The following is a 12,034-nucleotide window of genomic DNA, read 5'->3' on the forward strand; positions in this document are numbered from 1 at the left end:
AGAAACAACCTCCCAGAGATGTGTTCAATTAATCTTTGGCAATGATGCCAAGAATACACACTGGAGAAAAGATAGTATTTTCAATAAATAGTGTGGAAAATGGATATCCAGATGCCAAAGAAAGAAATTGGCCCCTTATCTTTCACCCTACACAAAAATCAGCTAAACTGAATTAAAGATTTAAATGTTAGACCTGAAACTGTAAAACTCCTAGAAGAAAATATAGGAAATAATCTCTTTGACATTGGTATTGGCAAAGATTTTTCTGGACCAAAAACCACCAAAAAGCACAGGCGATGAAAGCAACCTTCAACAAGTGGAACTATATAAAACTAAAAAGCTTCTGCAGAGCAAAGTAAACAACCAACAAAATGAAAAGATAATCTACAGAATGGGAAAAAATATTTGCAAATCATGTATCTGATAATTAATTAATATCCAAAGTATATAAAAACTCAATAGCAGAAAAGCAAATGAACCAATTTAAAAATGGGCAAAGGAAGTAAATAGACATCTCTCAAAAGAAGACATACAGATGGTCAAAAGTTACATGAAAAGGTTAACACTAATGAATGATCACGGAAATGCAAATGGAAGCCACAATGAGATATTTATCTCACACCTGTTAGAATGGCTATTATTACAAAGGCAAAATTATTGGTGAAGATGTGGAGAAATGGGAACCCTCATGCACTGTTTGAAGGAATGTAAATTAGTACAGCCATCATGGAAAACAGGATGATTTTCTTACAAAATTAAAAATACAACTCCCATATGATCCAGCAATGCCATTTCTGAGTATATATCCAAAGGAAATGAAATTTATCTCAAAAAGATCTCTGAACTCCTGTGTTCACTGCAGCATTATTCACAGTAGCCAAGATATGGAAACAAGCTCAGGGTCCATCAGTGGATGAATGGATAAAAAAGGATGATATATCTTTATATGTATAGATATACAACGGAATTTTTTACAGCCTTAAAAAAGAAAGAAATTATGACATTCGTGACAATGTGGATGAATTTAGAGGAAATAATGCTGAGTGAATAAGCCAGACACAGAAAGACAAATATTGCATAATATCGCATATTATATGCGAAATCTGAAAAAGTTGAACTTTGATAAATGGTAGAAGAGTAGTTGCTAGGAGCTGGAGAGTGGGAGAAATGGGGAGATGTCGGTCAAAGGGTACAAACTCTCAGGCATAAGAAGAATAAGTTTAGAGATCAAATGTACATATGTACAAATGCATAATTATAGTTACTAAAAATGCATTGTATACTTGAAATTTGCTAAGAAAGTGAATTGTGTTTTCACCACAAAAAATTGTAAATATGTGAAGTGTTGGATATGTTAGTTTGGTCGTGCTAATCATTACACAAGGTATACTGATATCAAAACACTGTACACCTTAAATAGATACAATTTTTGTTTGTCCATTATTCCTCAATAAAGCTGAGGGGGGAGGGAGAAGTAGAATCTAAACTGTCCCCAAACCTTCAGGTCTCAGAGACATACAATTCTACTGGCAGACTGTGGGCAGGGGAAGGGCATTTCTGATGGAAAAGTATGATTCAGGGGAGATCTTCCCAGTGACCATTGCAAACATCTATACCCTAAAATAAATCTCTACCGTCCATTCCCACTCCTAACACAAACACAGTTTTTGAGCCAAAACAAGTAACACGCATAGCTCTTTGTCTAAAGAGGACTTCTCATTTTAAAACAAGCTGAAATGATTAAACTTTTAATATTTTCTTCAAAAAGTTCTTGTGGCATATTTTTATTAAGTAACCACAATGTACCAGACACACTTCTAGGTCCTGGAAATCCAACTGAAAGCAAAACTGACCAGGTCATTGACCCATGCAGCTTAGAAAGTAGTAAGGGGAGGTAGATCATAAACCAGCAGACAAATTAATACTACTACTACTAATAATAATAAACCCATGGGTTATATATTGTGAAGTGTTGAGACCATAACACCAAATGTCTTATTAAAAAATTTTTTGGTGCAAATGTTATTAGCTAACACTTCTACAATGCTCACTGTGTGCCAGGCACTATTCTCAGCACTTTCTATGCATATTCGATGTGTGACACGAAGTATGTGAAGGAGCAAGTCAAAGCAGAATTTTGGAGAAAAGTTTCCAAACTCAAGGATGAGCAAGGGCAAAACGTCAAAGGCAGAAAGGAGCTTAGCATGTTTAAGGGTCTGAAAGAGAGGGTGGCATAGCAGGGCTGGGAGCTTGTGGGGTGTAGTGAGGAATTTGGACTGCATTTTCAGTGCAGTGAGAAACAAGGAGAGAGTTTTAAGCAAAGAAGTGATATAATTGGATTTACATAACAAAAGTCAATCTGGGCACTTGGAAAGAATGGATTAAAGGAAAATAGGAGTGAAATCAGAGTGATGAGTCAGGAGGCTATTGCTTTGGTCCAAACAGTAATTGATAGCTGCTTGGAATAGGTTGGTTGTGGTAGCATTTCAGGCTGACTGATATCTATTTCTTCTCTGAACTCATAAAATTTTGTTTATACCCCTGCTTTGTGCTATAATAATCCTGTACTTCAATTTTAGACTCTTTTGGTGGCAGGGAGGAAATCTTACTCATCTCTATTTTTTTCTCCTGGTTTTGGGCCCTTTCTTTAGAGCATGTAGTCAATGATTATTTTATTTAATTAAAGTAAACAAAATTATACTATTCTCTTTGTGCACCTGTACTGTTACATAATGTATTTGGATAACAAAAATTCAGGACAAAATACTTATGTTTTAAGCTTTAGAATGTATAAACGTTTTTAAAATTTGGCTAGATTTTCCCCCCCTCTTATAATACTGCCAAGTGTGAAGTTTAAATCTACTTTTGTGTTAAACCAGTTCAAATAAAGCTTCAAGCAATTTTTAAGAGGTGGGAAAAAATTTTTTTTGCTGTCTCATAACTCAAAAATAACTGAGTTAATTTAATTTACTCTTTCTAAAGTGGGGGTGTTGGGGGGAGAAATGGTGGCCAGAAAGTGGAACAGAAAGTGGAACAAATAAAAAATAACATCTCTCATTAAGACTAAGGCTGTAAAGTTTCAAATCCAAACAAATTTCTTGGGATGTTGTAACAAGTAAAGATGGAAGTTGAAATGGAAATTCCTTTCACCTTTAAAGGAAAGCTTCTGCAGTTTGACATCAAAGGTCCTAGACTGAAATAAATCTTTTTGGTTTTTGAAAGGAAGAACATTTCAGGAAAACACTGCTTGAGGAAGACTTATGAATATATCTAATACACCCTTGGCAAGAAAAGATTGTGAGAACATATTGTGAAAAAAGAAATATAAAAGAAGAGGTTGAATTTAATGATCTGTATTTGTGCTTATTTTTCTTCTCTAATGATTATAACTTCTCATCATATTTCCTATCCCCTTCCACTAAACCTATCATATATAATAAGGTTGCTTTGTCTTTTGTGATAAGTAGCACTCCATTATACACACATGGACAAAACCAAGAAAAAAATCACATAGATTCCTTAGAAACACTCAACCTTTTTCAATTTCAGAAGGAAGGTGCTAATGAAAAGATGGAATATAGAGGAAATATTCATGAGACCTGAAACCTCCTGAAGAGATCTCTGCAGAAAAAAAGACACTTCATAAGGATGTGAGCTAACTCTTGGCCAAGTGGGAGAAACAGAAAGGAAGTGCTTATCTGAGATTTGTGTGAGGACATCTGGCCAGCAGCAGGTAAAACAAACCCCAAAGAGATATTTAATAATGTATTATCAAAATGGTCTCTTCATCTCCCATCATAGTCATTTTACCATCCCAGATGATAACTTAACTTACCATCTTGAGGCCATTTTGAGAACCACTACTCTAAGTTAAGCGAATTTCTGCTCTGAAATTTAGTTACACCAGAATGTATCTCCTGCTTATTCTTCAGGTATTGCTCAGCAGAGCTTTCCTGACCAGGAAAGCTTTCTTTGTTATATGCTCTCTTGGAACGAAGTTCCTGTCCATCTGAGGATGTGTCTCAGGTTTCTACATTCCCTACCATGACCTTTGATTAATGCCTGTCCCATTCACCAATGTGGTAGATTTTGGCTCACAGTGGTATCCTCAAGGCCTAGTAGTAGGCACTTTAGAAATAGTTGTTGAATGGGTGAATAAAGTGAGTTTGTGACTTGAATATCTTAGCTAACAGCAATATCAAGATTTTTTAAAAATTAATTAGTTAATTTATTATTTATTTTTGGCTGTGTTGGGTCTTCATTGCTGTGCATGGGCTTTCTCTAGCTGCGGCAAGCAGGGGCTACTCTCCGTTGCGGTGCACGGGCTTCTCATTGTGGTGGCTTCTCTTGTTGTGGAGCACAGGCTCTAGGTGCGTGGGCTTCAGTAGTTGTGGCTTGCGGGCTCTAGAGCACAGGCTCAGTAGTTGCAGCACACAGGCTTAGTTACTCTGAGGCATGTGGGATCTTCCCAGACCAGGGCTCGCACCCGTGTCCCCTGCATTGGCAGGAGGCTTCTTAACCACTGTGCCACCAGGGAAGTCCAGGATTTTTAATTAATTCTTTTTCTACCATAAAACCACCCAAAACAGAAGAAATAAAATAAACAAAGATTCTGATGAAATATATTTATGTTCGTATTCATTGTGTTGAGAATTGGGCTTACAAAAAGAATAGTGTAGGGAACTTGGGAGCCAGTCAAGTGCCTGTGTAATATATCAAGATAGACCATACACTGGGTCATAGAACAATCTTCAACAAATAAAAAATTCAAAATCATACAGAGTGTGTCTTCCAAACACAATGGAATCAAATTTAAATTACTAACAGAAAGAAAATTTTAAAATCTCTAAATTCTTTGAAACTAAGCAATACATTTCTAAATAATCCATGGATCAAAGAGGAAGTTTCAAGGGAAGTTAAAATAAAACAACAACAAAAAACATGTGGATCTCAAAATGAATTATAAACTTAACTATAAAATGTAAAACTATAAAACTTTTAAGCATGAGTAAAAATCTTTGCAATGTGGGACTAGACAAAAAATTATTAGACTTGATGCTAAAAGCACGACCCCTCACAGAGAAATTTCATAAACTGGACCTCATCACAATTTAAAAGTTTTGTTATGTGAAACAGTCTGTTAAAAGTATGAAAAGATGAGCTATCAACTTGGAGAACATATTTGCAGACCACGTATATGACAAAAGACTAGTATCTAAAAAAATATAAAGAATTCTCGAATCTCAACAGTAAAAAAAAAAAACAATCCAGTTAGAAAATAGGCAAAGATATGAAGACACATTTCATCAAATGATATATACAGATGGCAAATTAGCACATAAAAAGTTGTTAAACATTATTAGCCATCAGGGGAATGCAAATTAAAACCCAATGAGATACTATGACACACCTATCTGAATGACTAAACAAAACAACAAAAATTAGTGACAACACTAAATGCTGGTGAAGATGTTAAAAAGGTGAATCACTTATACATTGCTGGTGGAAATGTCATGGCCAGTCTGGAAAACGGTTTGGCAATTTCTTTTAAAAAAATAAATAAGCAAGTACCGTATGACCTAGACGTTTCCTTCCGGGCATTTATCCCAGAGAAATGAAAACATATATTCATACAAAAACCTGTTTACAAATGTTTATAGCAGTTTTATTAGTAATAGTCCTGAACTGGAAAATATGCAAATATCTTTTATTTTTTATTTTTATTTAATTTTTATTGGAGTATAGTTGCCTTACAATGTTGTGCTAGTTTCTACTGCACAGCAAAATGAATCAGCCATACATATACATATATCCCCTACATTTAGGACACTACAGGGCATTAAGTAGAGTTCCCTGTGCTATACAATATGTTTCCATCAGTTGTCTATTTTATACATAGTATCAATAATATATATATGTCAATCCCAATCTCCCAGTTCCTCCCACTGCACCCCTTTCCCCCTTGGTATCCATACGTTTGCTCTCTACGTCTGTGTCTCTGTTTCTGCTTGGCAATTAAGGTCATCTATACCATTTATCTACATTCCACATATATGCGTTAATATACGATATTTGTTTTTCTCTTTCTGACTTACTTAGCTCTGTCTGACACTCTCTAGGTCCATCCACATCTCTACAAATGACCCAATTTCATTCCTTTGTATGGCTGAGTAATATTCCATTGTATATATGTACCACATCTTCTTTATACATTCCTCCATAATGGGCAAATGTTTAAAACTGTAGTACACCTATACCATAGTATACTAATAAGCAATAAAAAGCAGCAAACTATTGATAGTCAACTACCTAACTCAGTCTCCAGAGAATTATGCTAAGTGAAAAAATTCAATGCAAAAAGTTTACATACTGTATGATTTCATGTATGTACCATCCTTGAAATGACAAAATTATAGAAATTAAGAACTGATTAGTGATGGACAGGGATTAAAGAAGGTGTGGAAGTAAGAGGGAAATGAATGTGGCTATAAAAGTGCAACACGAGGGGTCCTGACTCCTCAAAAATGTTCCACATCTTGACTGTATCAATATCAATATCCTGGTTGTGAAAGAGTGCTATGTTTTTGTTGGGTTTTTTTTTTGCGGTACTATGGCCTCTCACTGTTGTGGCCTGTCGCGTTGCGGAGCACAAGCTCAGCGGCTATGGCTCACGGGCCCAGCCGCTCCGCGGCATGTGGGATCTTCGCGGACCAGGACACGAACCCGTGTCCCATGCATCGGCAGGTGGGCTCTCAACCACTGTGCCACCAGGGAAGCCTGGAGTGCTATGTCTTGCAAGACATTATCATTGGGAGAAACTGATTAGAGTACATGGGGTTACTCTGTATTATTTCTTACTACTACATGTGAATCTATAATTATCTCAAAAATTATTTTTAAGTTTAATTGAAAAAAACTATGAGATGAGTATAATCATTATTCCCATTTTTAAATAAGGCAATTGAGGCAGTATGAGTTTAAGTAACTTGCTTATTGTGAGAGGATTATTAAGTGATAGAGCTGGGATTTGAACCACCTGGATTTTGAGACCAGAATCCTCACTTTTAACCATGAAGCTTTGCTTTTACTTTTTTCTGGCTGTGTGTGGCCCACAACTAAGCAGGCATTTGCGTATGATTAAACAAATTTTATTTCACAATATAATCCTGTAACATTCCAAGATAATCAAAACTGAACACAAAAAGCGAGCTTTCTTATCCATACTTCACTGTAAATTATTTTACATAACATAGTAAAGGCCAGTATTCAAAGGCTCATAAATAATGATTATGACCATAACAAAGATACATGACCTAATATATACGTGCAAAAGTAAATTGTTTTATAAACTAAATTAAGGGGCTATTCTAATTTAAATTGTGTGTAATATCTTATAATGATTAATCACCTATTTACGAATGATTCAGGAAAAGCCCCTGTTTTTCAAAGAACTGCTTAGAAATCAATAAAGTTCATACAGGTCTTATTAATTCATCAAAGAAATTTTCTTAATTAAAAAGTGTCATCATATGAAATCTATCTTAATTCTTAGATCTTTAACAGGATTTTGTTGTTGTTGTTTTAAGAAAGCAGCCCTACATTAGAACTATTGTGACCTAACATGGTAAAAGACTGTGTAACTTTTCTGTGAATTAAGATTTAAAGATATCCTAAATCTCTTCATTTTAATCTAATACAAAGGATCATAATTATTTGAAGTTATTTTCCTCTCAACTGTTTTTTTCCCATTTTATTCTCATAGCCCTATGAGAGGAGAGAATATGATCAACTATATGTGAAAGATGCAGAAACTGAGGCAGACGGAGGAAATTTAATTTGTCCATGCCCTTCTAATTAATAATCCAGTGATTCTAACAATTTCATATGAAAGTAGTATTGCCAAAGAACAGTGACAAAATAATGATTCGATGATAAAATAATACTATAATCTAAGTAGAAAGTTATCAGTGTAAAAATCTGGTCCAGAACTTATTTATTGAAGTATACCAAAAATGAGAAGTTTTGATCAGTGATAAACTGTGTACTTGTGGATTTAGGAAACAGATAATGTAGAGGGTAGGCACACACCAGTCTTCTGTATCAGATTGTTACTCTGAATTCCAACATGATTATTTTCAATACCAAGTTACATAATCTTTCTCTGCCTCATTTTCCTACAACATTGAGTGGAGAAAATGCTAGCAACCACCTATGGTTATTATTAAAATGAAATAAGGTACTTTACATAAAATATCTAGTGGAATTCCTGGCTCAGTGCAAGTGCTCAAGCGGTGGTAGAGCAGTGAATGATGGATTCATGACCATCACTGAACAAGAAGAGCTTTATTAATGGAAAGAGGGCGGGGAAACTATTATCAGTAGGAAACTCAATTGTGACAGGTGTTTATGCTCAGTATGTCATTAACGCCAGACAAGGACAAACCTCAAGTTTACGAATGAAGAATGAGCATTTTGCCCAATTTTAGCAAGGCATTGAATGAGTTAAAGCATGTAGAAGGTGTTTCCAGGTGCTCCTGCCTTGCAGTAACTGCTCAGTAAGTGTAAGCTGTTGTTAACATCACTGTTACTATAAAGTAGTGAAGAAAAATTAGAACGTGTTCTGTCAGACACAAGAGCATCTTATACATCATAGGGTCATTATAAATTAGCAGTACTTTTGTGTTTAGGTTATAAACTATCTCTGAAGAATAATAAACATCTACACACAAGTGGAAGCTTCTGAGTAAAATGTAAGGCTCTTTAAGCTTTCTTTAGTAAGTAGGATGAAGAAAGCCAGCATGAAAGACACGTCTGCTGCTCAGTGGAAAGCAGCCCTGATTTGGCATTACTGGGGCACATTGCCAGCATGTGGTGGATGAATGACCTGCTCTCCATGTAAGAGTGTGACTTTCTAGGTGACTGGAAAACAGGCATCCTTCAAGGAGACTCAAGGAAAAAGATTAAGTCTGTACCACTAGTCTTAAATTTACCTTCATTAAAAGAAGTCCAATTAACTTTACTAAGTTAAGGGCTGATGGAAGGCATTTTCATATATTGAAGTGTGGGGAAGTCATTCTACCTTATACATGATTTAACTTAAACTTTATGCTAACTAGGACAGCCTGTTTTGTGGCCTATTACGCATACAGTGTACATCTACTTTAAACTATTAAAGAAAAGCATACATTGCCCAGAAGTAAAAAATGTTCATTTTGAAGATAGAGATAAATGTCTCCCTTCCTGGGATGTAAGTGCTAATATTCCTTTGAAGATGAGGCTCCCTTCCCAGGTGCCCAAGTGGGAGGCCATACTAACTCTCTTTGTACATGCTGATCTGCCTTTTTTGAAGCCTTTAGGGAATATACCCATCATGTTTGATGTTCTTTGTTCTGACAAGATATAAAACAGTGCTGAAAACCATGCTTCTTTGGAACAGCTCCTCAGAGCTGTATGAGGGGCTGTCTCCCAGGCCATAGTCCTCAGTTTAGCTAGAATAAAATTCTCTTCTATTCTTATTATAGACTGGTTATTGGTCATTTCAGTCAACAGGGCCACATCACAAATGGGTATGGAGATTCAGAGATTAATGTCTGCTCCCTCAAGAAGCTCATGGGTCCATAGGGGAAACCATCATATAAACAATCTAAAGCAATGCGGCAATTACATTAAAATAGGTATAAAGGATGACGAGATAGTATATAATTGATTAATTCTTCCAGAAATCAAAGAAGAAAAACTGCAAGGAAAATATTATAGTGAAAGGCATTTCTTTGCTTCTTTATTTATTCATTTTAAGGGTACTTGCAAGTCAGGCCATCACATTGTTAAGTAAAATAATTATGATGTATTATGTATATTATAAATATTTTATATTTTATATTATGTACCTATAATACATACATATTTTATAAAATATATGTAATAATTACTTTACTTGACCCAAGTGTTTAGTTAGAATTCAAACCAAGTGAAATTTGATACAACCCAGAAATTAATCTGGGTCTTTCATATTGGGGTCATCTCTGACATATTTGTTACACTTAGAAAGATGAATAATATTCCTTGAGGTTAAAATACTGAATTTAACGGCAAAGTTTATATTAGAAAATTATCCATCATTCATCTTATCTCTATACAGTATTATTAATAAGAATTAGTCCATGAAAGCAGAAATGTCATTGTCTTTTAAGTTTCTTAAAGTCGACTCATTACCTAGAATTAGACATAGTATAGTAATAAATGTATGAGAACATTTTCTACTGAGTGCTTTTAGTAGCATTATGTTTGAGATGTTTATATTTGTCTCTATAAAGTTTAATTTCTGAATATGTCAAACAACTTTATTACAAGGCATTCTCATCCATAAAGTTGTACCATGGAAGTTACTCCATTCCTTACAATGAAAGGAATGCCTTTCTTCAATCACTGTTACACTGAGTAGGTTTTAATATTTTTTCTCTTTACTTTCATATACCAAGTGCCATTGTAACAACTATGTTGCATAATAATTTAAATAACTATATGGAAAAATTATGGAGCTTGAGATGGTAGAGTCTTCTAAGGCAATAGTTTTATCTGTGGAAGAAAAATTTTAAAATTGGACCTGACTCAGTGCATGAAAAAAATGAACATATTGTTCAACTCAATAAACAAAGTGACAAGGCAAAAAATATATATATATAATTTTAAATAATAAACCAGTCAACTGAAAACGATAAAGATGCAAAGTAAAGAGAGAGATAGAAGCTCTGTGCCCTTTCCCCATAACTTACCCTCTGTTTCTCTTCCATCTGGCTGTTCCTGAGTTATATCCTTTAATAATAAACTGGTGATCTATTAAAAAAAAAGAATGCAAAGTAAATTCAAATGTTTGTTTACTGCTCCTTCACCACCACCATTTACCAAATTAAGGTGCATTCCATTGGCCCTCTAGTGGTGATATATTAGGGTTATAGATTCTTACACTCAAGGGGTAAAAATTCTCTCTTCTTCCAGAACTACAAAAGTGAAACATGTTCCTGTAAATGCCAAATTCTAGGAATATATTTTTAAATCTCCATGTGGGATGTAAGTAGAAAAATTTTCCTCAGCCAATGTGGGGTTTCTTCTTGTACCCCTCAATAAAAGATATGTCAAGTGAAGATGACAAATCAGGATACCACATGGTACATCATAATAATGCAGTACTTTCGCCACATCAAAATTTGCAAAATGTTGCAGATGAGTCATAGAACAAAGTTCTGCAAGAGCTGCCACATCTCTGTCTATTGCACCTTAATTCTTTTCAACAAGCCTCCTCTTACTGGAGCCCTGGCATTTTCTTCAAAAGGACTGCCAATTGTTTTAATGTTTCTAAAATGTACAGAAATGACTCTGAAGTTTCATACCAAAAAGCAAGTGCAGTCACCTCCTGCATTGCCTTCCTCCTAGCAAAGCTTCCTGATTTTTCCTACAGAATTGCTCCTGAAAAAGTCCTCCCTCCCAACGCTGAATGTATTACAAAGAATACATTTTATATTATCTGACATTATTTGGTTCTTTTCCATAACAAACTGTGGTCCTTAAGGGGGAGGATGCTGCAGCTCCTTTGGCACAATGAGAGACTTGATGAACTCAGTTTTACAAGTTAATGCCCAAATGTCCAAAAATGAATCATCAGCATTTAGAAACTTTACCATCATTTGTCTTAAAAAACAAAAACAAAATCAAAAAAACAAAAATCTTTGCTACAGCAGAAGAAATCTATGATCAGTATTTAATCAGTTCAGCTTCCAGCTAAAAGATGGTCCCAGAGCTCTGGAATCAATGGTACTGAGAAGGAGTGAGAAGTTAGACATCGTGTGTGCTTATTCACTCCACAACTTCCTGCTGCAAAAACCATGGCGGTTACTGTGGACAGTGTTGGTTCACAATAAACAAGTTAGTATTATTGAAAAGAAGGAAGAAAAAGGGGATGAATGGAGAGAGGGTGAGAGGGAGGAAAGAGTCAGATGGTCCTGTTTACATGAAAACCTTATAGAGCACAATACTTCTT

General features: G+C 35.1%; 1 long non-coding RNA gene across 9 annotated transcripts in view; it reads left to right on the forward strand.

Moving 5' to 3' along the window:
- Positions 1–12,034, forward strand: part of LOC136792280 (uncharacterized) — a 520,212-nt gene that overhangs the window by 147,919 nt on the left and 360,259 nt on the right. For all 9 annotated transcript variants that reach the window (XR_010835849.1, XR_010835856.1, XR_010835850.1 and 6 more), the window contains one exon: positions 3,550–3,733. This is a non-coding gene — a long non-coding RNA (uncharacterized lncRNA). The remainder of the gene's footprint in view (positions 1–3,549; positions 3,734–12,034) is intronic.

The sequence above is a fragment of the Kogia breviceps genome, chromosome 12 (genome assembly GCF_026419965.1).
Source record: "Kogia breviceps isolate mKogBre1 chromosome 12, mKogBre1 haplotype 1, whole genome shotgun sequence".
NCBI classification, from domain to species: Eukaryota; Metazoa; Chordata; class Mammalia; order Artiodactyla; family Physeteridae; genus Kogia; species Kogia breviceps.